Source organism: Salvelinus namaycush, chromosome 8 (assembly GCF_016432855.1).
Source record: "Salvelinus namaycush isolate Seneca chromosome 8, SaNama_1.0, whole genome shotgun sequence".
Classification (NCBI taxonomy): domain Eukaryota; kingdom Metazoa; phylum Chordata; class Actinopteri; order Salmoniformes; family Salmonidae; genus Salvelinus; species Salvelinus namaycush.
This window is the reverse complement of record NC_052314.1, coordinates 53,560,778-53,570,555: the sequence shown is the minus strand read 5'-3', so window position 1 is coordinate 53,570,555 and position 9,778 is coordinate 53,560,778.

The following is a 9,778-nucleotide window of genomic DNA, read 5'->3' as shown; positions in this document are numbered from 1 at the left end:
CACGGTGTGCTAGGAAAAACTCCCTTGAAAGGTAGGAACCTAGGAAGAACCCTAGAGAGGAACCAGACTCTTAGGGGTGGCCAGTCCTCTTCTGGTTATGCCAGGTGAAGATTATAAGAGTACACGGCCATTAAGGCCAGATTGTTCTTCAAGATGTTCAAACGTTCATAGATGACCAGCAGGGTCAAACAATAATCATAGTTGCAGAGGGTGCAACAGGTCAGTACCTCAGGAGTAAATGTCAGTTGGGTTTTCATAGCCAAACATTCAGAGGTTTAGACAACATGTGTGGTAGAGAGAAAGAAAGAAAGAAAGAAAGAAAGAAAGAAAGAAAGAAAGAAAGAAAGAAAGAAAGAAAGAAAGAAAGAAAGAAAGAAAGAAAGAAAGAAAGAAAGAAAGATTTGAATACAGCAGGTCCGAAACAAGCTACCACGTCTGGTGAACAGGTCAGGGTTCCATAGCCGCAGGCAGAACAGTTGAAACTGGAGCAGCAGCAGCACAACCAGGTGGACTGGGGACGGCCAGGAGTCATCAGGCCAGGTAGTCCTGAGGCATGTCCTAGGGCTCTGGTCCTCCAGGAGAGGAGGAGAGAGTTAGAGGGAGCATACTTAAATTCACACAGGACACCAGATCAGTTATCGTTGTATAATTTAACATCTACTCGCTCCTCTTACCTTTTCCGTTTGCTTGTGGACTTCAGTGCACAACACATCAGGTGTCTATGACCAGGAGAAAAAAACATAGTTGTCACCATACGTGACCCGTTTCAAGAAACTAGGTGTATGTCGCACGTCACTTCACAGGAGAGGCATTTGATTCAAAAAAATGTTTCACCAATCTGCTCACCTGCAACCAATCTCCATTAGCCATGAGCCACCACTGTGGGTAGTATTGGAGCCAACATGGGCCAGCATCCCTGTGGAACACTTTCGACACCTTGTAGAGTCCATACCCTGACAACTCAACTAATGTTTGGTATACTCAGTGTATTTCACCTGGCACATCAATTATGAAAAACGAATTGTGACTAAGACTCAGCCGGGACACGCTGTCACGCCCTGACCTTAGAGATCCTTTTTATGTCTCTATTTTGGTTTGGTCAGGGCGTGAGTTAGGGTGGGCATTCTATGTTTTGTGTTCTATATTTTCTGTGTGTTTGGCCGGGTGTGGTTCTCAATCAGAGGCAGCTGTCTATCGTTGTCTCTGATTGAGAACCATACTTAGGTAGCCTTTTCCCACCTGTGTTTGGTGGGTAGGTGTTTTCTGTTTTTTGCGTCTGCACCAGACAGAACTGTTTCGGTCGTTCTCTTTGTTAGTTTTGTTATTCAGTGTTCAGTATTATTAATAAATCATGAACACTTACCACGCTGCGCTTTGGTCACCTTCTTCAAAAGACGACCGTTACACACGCTGTAAATGGTGCAATCCATCTCCTGCCACACACGAATGTAGTTAATCACAGGGAACTCCAATCCTGCTACCTGGGACTGCCATTCTGAAACCATTACCAAAAGTCTAAAATCTCTTGGTGAAGTCGTTAGATGTTGTACGGAAGTTATTTAGTATTTTTACAACAGGCTCAACTTTTATGTCGGGTTTTTTATTTGCTTGCTCGCAATGATATTAATTATAATGGCAACAATGATAATCCCACTTATGACAATAAAAACATCTTTTTAAAACATTTTTTTCAAATCATCAACATTTCAAACTCTCATCTCCAGTCCAGACCCATCCTGAATATTAGCCCAGATCAGTCCTACAACTTTGTATTTACCAAGCTCTGTTTTAAAAGGCGTTGTACTAAAGGGCCTTGTAGCCAACTCATGTCTTCTTCAAAAAGTATGTATCTTTTGCGTTTGTGGCATTGGGCAGTCACTGTTACAGTGCCGATGTTTCACGTGATCACAAAGCCAATCCAGTTGTCGTACAATCGGTGGGACACACACACCAGCAGCAGCCTCCCTCCTTGTCTCATTCACCCTTTTCAGATTGGGAACATACCGGTCCCGAATCTTTCTCCATGTTTCCTTGATATCAGTATCGATTTTCAAATTTTGTGATATCTCCCTCAAGCTGTTGTCTTTTTGCGTGATTGTCCGAATTCAACCATAAAAGTTCTCGTATTGTCTCACCAGCTCGCACGGATGCTCCTCAAAACCGGACAGAAACATAGACATAATTGCACGTAGCAAATCTCGAAATAAAAGCACAAAAAGGAAGCTTGCAAGTAGTAGAAGCAAAGTAGCAGAACATCAATCTCTTCTCAGTTTATACCAGATGTGATGTAGACACAGGGGCGGGACTTCCGTTGCAAAAATCACTCAATACTAGCTCCCAGTCTTCACAAGGAATGATAATTATGTTTATAAATTAAATATTGTCTACTCAAGAAATGTTTCATTGCAGGTGTCGGGTCTCAGATTTCAGGTAGAACATTTGTGTAATCTCTGGAGACCCCTTTAGGCTTCAGACAAACCATCTAATCCACAGCAGGAAATTGCATATATGGGCATTGCCTTCAGTATTGGAATGCAGTCTTGGTGCAATAACTCCATATATGGGCACAGACTTTCATATTGGAATGTGGCCCGGAACAGGAACTCCATATATGTGCACCGGCATTCATATTGAAACACAGCCCTGAAGCAGGAACTCCTATACGGCCCCAGACACCAATATTGAAATGTGGCCTATTAGAAAGGAATTCCATACATGGACATAGAGCCGTGACCAGCCATGCCAATCTGCTCAACTGCACCCAATACTCATTAACTACAAGCCAAAACTGTAGGAAGCATTGGAGTCAACATGGGCCAGTTTGGGGGAGGCAGGTAGCCTATTGGTCAGAGTGTTGGATTAGTAACCGAAAGGTTGCAAGATTAAATCCCCAAGCTGACAAGTTAAAATCTGTCATTCTGCCGCTGAACAAGGCAAGTCAGTTAGGCAAGTCAGTTAAGAACAAATTCTTGTTTTCAATGATGGCCTAAAAACAGTAACACTGTTTTTAGGTCATCATTGAAAACAAGAATTTGTTCTTAACTGATTTGCCTAGTTACATAAAGGTAAAATAAAAATCCCAGTGGAATGCTTTCGACCCCTTGTAGAGTCCTTGCCCTGACAAATTGAGACTGTTCTGAGGGCAAAAGTGGGGATGCAACTCAATATTAGGTGTTCCTAATGTTTGGTACACTCAGCTAGCACATCAATTATTAAAAATATCAGAACTTTTCCTCTGAAAAATGGATTGTGACTCAAACTCAGTCATTTCATGATTTAAATGGTGCTGTCCAACTGCTGACATGAATGTAGTTAATCACAGGGGTACCCTGACTGGGACTCAAACCCTGCTACCTGGGACTGTCATTCTAAAACCATTCCCAAAGACTAAAAACTCTTGCTGAAGTCGTTAGGAGTTGTACGAATGTTGTTTAGTATTTTTACAATACGTTCAACTTGTATTTTGTTTATTTTATTAGCTTGCTCGTAATGTTATCAATAACAATGACAACAATGATATTCCCACTTATGATGACAAAAACGCCATTGTTTTCGAAACATCAACATAACAAACTCTTGTCTCCAGACACATCTTGAATAATAGGTCTGACGCAGATTTCCTGAATACATGTGACAGTAAGTGACCAACTTCCCTGTTCTATAAACATCATCATAAGGTAAACAGTGGTGAACACCACCCAGAAACACAGAAAGCCTAATTATCCAGTCCCAAAACCCCAGAGGCACGTCCTCCAAAAGCATCTCAGAACCACTTGCATCCTGTTTAGCCATCTTGCTGGGCAACAAAACAAAAGATCTACAGCATTTCCAAATAAGTACCCCTCCCTTCCCCCTCCTCCCACCACCCCATTGGCTCCATCCTGTAGGTGCATACCTCAGTGCATGCAGGAAGAGTGTGATCAGAAGAAACAAACCAACACCGCTCGGTGCAGTTGTCGAAAGGTCGAAATTCTTCTACAACAAAAGCTCTGACAGGTCTCTAAAAGAAGAAAAGGCTATGCAAACAAGACGTAGCATGTGACCTGAGAATAAAACAACATTTGTTTGATTCACAGTCATTCCATCCTGTTTCTTTACCTCAAGTGGTTATACTTGTATTGTAGCCAGGTAGCCTGAATTACATTTGTCGTGTCGTGTCGTGATGTAAACATGGTTGCCGTTTCATTTGTTTTCTTTCACAATCTCTATTGTTTTTCAAATAAAATGAATGGCTCTGTTTAATGTGCTTATCTCTGCACAGTTAAATCCAGATTGGAGCTTTGCAAACACATGACGTAGCAGGTGACCTGAGAACGAAACAAGATTTGTTTGGTTAACAGTCATTCGTCCTGTTTTCTTATCTCAAATGGCTATATTTGTATTGTCTGCAGTGCCACCTGCTACCAGCGTTGCCAAGATGCCAGGTAGTCTAAGATATCAAAATTGATATTTTAAATCCTTGTTGTCAAATTACATAACGTGATGAGTGAAAGAGAGAAAAAAAGTAAAGGCTGAGAGAGCGAGAGAGAGAGAGAGAGAGAGAGAGAGAGAGAGAGAGAGAGAGAGAGAGAGAGAGAGAGAGAGAGAGAGAGAGAGAGAGAGAGAGAGAGAGAGAGAGAGAGAGAGAGAGAGAGAGAGAGAGAGAGAGAGAGAGAGAGAGAGAGAGAGAGAGAGAGAGAGAGAGAGAGAGACGGAGTGTGGTCACCTCAAGGCCTAGTGTGTCTGTCTGTCACATCTTGGTTGTTGAGAAACCAGCCCTTACCCAGGAACTTCCAGACATCAGAATGTACACTGCAAAACAATGACGTTTAAGATGAGGGAGGAATATCATTTTTTCTATTACAGCATATTGGATGACTTTCATTCATATTCCATTCACCCAGCTCAATGTAACATCGATAGGTTTTGGCTACTACATGATTCTCAAGTTTTCCCTATACACATTATGAGGTTGCTACAACCTAGCCTATAAATGAAAGTTTACAATGTAGGTGTACAGGTTAGGATAAACATTTTAGTAATCAAGGTGACAGACAGTGACACATTCAATACTGCCTTGCACAGTCTTGTCTGCATCTAAACCGGATCTAGGGTGTAATAATTTGTCCAACAGTTGCAAACGACAGATTCTATTGGACAAATTCAGGTATGTTTATCCACATTTCGTTCCGTTTGCTTCCGCCGGTCGGTCGAATGAATACACCCCTGATCACAAGCAAACACTGTTCACTATCATAGCAGCCACATACAGACATCATGATCATTTTACAATATAACGTATTTATAAAGACCTTTTAACATCACCAGTTGTCCCAAAGTGCTAATACAGAAACTCAGCCTTAAACCCCAAACAGCAAGCAACGCAGACGTAGAAGCACGGTGGCTAGATAAAACTCCCCTGAAAGGCAGGAACCTAGGAAGAAACCTAGAGAGGAACCAGGCTCTTAGGGATGGCCAGTCCTCTTCTGGCTGTGCCGGGTGGAGATTATAAGAGTACATGGATAATTAGGGTCTCAGATTCCAGGTGGAAAAAAATGTGGGATGATGGGGCTGCGGTACGCTCCCTGTTTGTGTATTCTCTGTAGACGCCTTTAGGCTTCAGACAAACCATCTAATCCACAGCAGGAAATTGCATATATGGGCATTGTCTTCCATATTGGAACTTTTATTTTGTTTATGTTATTAGCTTGCTCGTAATGCTATCAATAACAATGACAACAATGATATTCTGACGATCAAATCGCCATTGTTTTCGAAACAACAACATAGCAAACTCTCGCCTCCAGACACATCTTGAATAATAGGTCTGATACAGATTTCCTGAATACATGTGACAGTAAGCGACCAACTTCCCTGTTATATAAACATCATCACAAGGTAAACAGTGGTAAACACCACCCAGAAACACACAAAGCCTAATTATCCAGTCCCAAAACCGCAGAGGCATGTCCTCCAAAAGCATCTAAGAACCACTTGCATCCTGTATAGCCATCTTGCTGGGCAAAACAAAAGATCTAGAGCATTCCCAAAGACATACTTCTCCCTTCCCCCTCTTCCCACCACCCCTTTGGTCTACCCTGTAGGTGCACACTTCAGTGCATGCAGGAAGAGTGTGATCAGAAGAGACGAACCAACACCGCTCGGTGCAGTTGTCAAAATTCTTCTACAACAAAAACTCTGACAGGTCTCTAAAAGAAGAAAAGGCTATGCAAACGAGACGTAGCATGTGACCTGAGAATAAAACGACATTTGTTTGATTCACAGTCATTCCATCCTGTTTCCTTACCTCAAGTGGTTATACTTGTATTGTAGCCAGGTAGCCTGGATTACATTTGTGTCGTGATGTAAACATGGTTGCCTTTTTAATTGTTTTCTTCCACAATCTCTATTGTTTTTCAAATAAAATGAATGGCTCTGTTTAATGTGCTTATCTCTGCACAGTTAAATCCAGATTGGAGCTGTGCAAACACATGACGTAGCAGGTGACCTGAGAATGAAAGAAGATTTGTTTGATTAACAGTCATTCGTCCTGTTTTCTTATCTCAAGTGGTTATACTTGTATTGTCTGCAGTGCCACCTGCTACCAGTGTTGCCAAGACGCCAGGTAGCCTAAGAGATCAACATTGACGTGTTAAATCCTTGTAGTCAAATATAACATGATGAGTGAAAGAGAGAGAAAAAAAGTCAAGGCTGAGAAAGCGAGAGAGAGATATTATGCGTTTGCTACATATGACACAAATGACCCGTGAATTGACGTGGTTATAAGCCTCTCTTTAATTTATCAGTCATGTATTTCTGTCACACAATATGGGATTAGGTGTACAAACGTACACATTGCTGCCCAGACCAGTCCTACAACATTGTATTTACCAAGCTCCGTTTTAAAAGTCATTGTACTAAAGGGCCTTGCAGCCAACACATGTCTTCTGCCTCTTTTGCTTTTGTGGCATTGGGCAGTCACTGTTCCACATTTTGTTATGTTACAGCCTGAATTTAAAATGGATTCAATTGTAGATCACACAATACCCAGTAATGTCAAAGTGGAATTTTGTTTGTAGATTTTCTAAATTAATAAAAAATGAAAAGCTGAAATGTCTTAGGTCAGTAAGTATTCAACCGCTTTCTTGTGGCAAGCCTAAATGAGTTCAGGATTACAAACGTGCTTAAAAAAATCATGTAATAGGTTGCACGGACTAATTCTATGTTCAATAATAGTTGTTGCCATGATTTCTGAATGACTACTCCATCTCTGTACCCCACACATACAATTATCTGTAAGGTCCCTCAATCGAGTAGTGCATTTCAAGCACAGATTCAACCACAAAGACCAGTGAGGTTTTTCAATGCCTCGCAAAGAAGGGCACCGATTGGTATGTGAATATAAAAAATATTCCTTTGAGCATGGTGAAGTTATTAATTAGGCTTTGGATGGTGTATCAATAAACCCAGACACTACAAAGATGCAGGAGTCCTTTCTTACTCAGTTGCTGGAGATGAAGGAAACTGCTCAGGGTTTTCACCATGAGGCCATTGGTGATTTTAAAACAGTTACAGAGTTTAATAGTTGTGATATGAGAAAACGGAGGATGGATCAACAACAAAAGAATGAAGCCTGTATAGAATACAAATATTCCAAAAGATGCATCCTGTTTGCAACAAGGTACTTATTAAGTAATACTGCAAAGAATGTGGCAAAGAAATTAACTTTTTGTGGCAAACAGGATGGGGCAAATCCAACACAACACATCATTAAGTGACATTCTTCCTATTTTCACACATGGTTGTGGCTGCATTATGTTGTGGGTATGCGTGTCATCGGCAAGGACTAGGGAGTTTGTAGGATAACAATACATGGAATACAGCTAAGCAAAGGCAAAATCCTAGAGAAAAACCTGGTTCAGTCTTCTTTCCAACAGACACTGGGAGACAAATTCACCTTTCAGCAGAACAATTACCTAAAAGACAAGGCCAAATTTACACTGGAGTTGCTTACGAAGACGACACTGAATGTTCCTGAGTGGCCTAGTTTCAGTTTTGACTTAAATCGGCTTGAAAATCTATGGGAAGACTGGCAATGGCTTTCTAACAATTATCAACAAACAGCATGACCGAGCTTGAAGAATTGTTTCAAGAATTATGGGCAAATATTGAACAATCCAGGTGTGCAAAACTGTTAGATACTGACCCCCAAAAGACTCACAGCTTTAATCGCTGCCAAAGGGGTTTCTGACATGTATTGTCTCGAGGGGTGAATACTTATCTAATCAAGATATATTAGTGTTTTATTTTTCAAATGTTTGAATTTTTCTTCCACTTTGACATTACAGAAAATGACAATTTAATCAATATTAATCCCACTTTTTAACACAAAAAAATGTGGAAAAGACAAGGGGTGTGAAGGCACTGTATGTAATGTGAGTAGTGTTATAAAGACAATGACTGTCTGTATGTACATAGTCCCAAATTTAATTTAATTTAACCAACCCCCTACACATACCCACACACAGGGGCAGATTGGCCATCTGGCAATTCTGGCAAATGCCAGATGGGCTGGACAATTTTTTGACAAACAAAAATGTTTAAAAAAATGTTTTTATAAAAATGAAACAATTCAAATGTTGACATGGCCATGGGCCTGTTAAGAATAATTTTTTTAAGATGATTTTTATGCCATTTCTTTTTTATACTAATCTATAATGATCTATAACCACCCTACCAAGATGGGCTGGCCCGGTTTTTCTGAGCTGAGGTCACACAAACTGACACTCAAAGTCAAATGCGGCATCAGCAAAGAGACCTGCTCTGACTCTGTCATCAGTTAGACAGCCAGGATCATGGATAATTAAAAACGGAAAGGGTGCCTATTAACATAGAAAGAGCACATTCCACATTGTCACCCCACCACTCAAAACGTCCTCTTTTTGGGGGCGGCTAAAACCATGACTTGCTCAAACAGTAAAGTGTAATATCCTCATGATTCCTGTAATGAAAGTGTCTGCCTTGCCCCTGTGCCTGCTGCTGTGATGAGCAAGCCACTCTCCTCTCCCCCTATGCGCTAGAGAGAAAAATCCGTTCTGATCGTATAACATTTAAAAATGCAATTGCTGGAAACTCTGGAGTGCTATTTTGACATTAAAATATAGCAACTATAGTCTAATTGTCAACCCAAAATGCATCACAAATTCAATCACTGAATTAGGTTGCACATCAAAATATCTTGAATCAGGCATTCCTGCTTGGACATGTTAGATGAAAACATGTTTCTTGATTCAGTAGTCTATTTATTATAGTTCTTAATAAAGTACTATGAATGACTTTATAAGATGATTCTGACCAGACCAAATCATAGGCTGGTGCCACCAACTGTAAAAGCTAGAGGCACCAGTGACACCAGGGGGAAATGTTATTCTGGAGCCCTGTAATAATAATTAACACTTAAGGTCAATGTGGCCTCAGGCCAATTCGTAATTTGATGTGTGTAAATCTGTGACAGTACGGATCTTCCAGCAGGACAATAACACCAAGCACAAATCAAAATCCACAAAAAAATTGTTAATTGACCACAAAATCAACATTTTGTAATGGCCATTTAAGTCTCCAGACTTCAACCCCATTGAAAACCTGTGGTTGAAATTGAAGAGCAGTGGTGGACTTACCATTAGGCAGAAAAGGCAATTGCCTCATGCCTCACATCATCAAGGGGCCTTGTTCGTGAGCTGAGCATAATTTCTCAGTTTGAGGATCCCCCATGCTCCGCTCGAGGCCCCCCAACCCTACA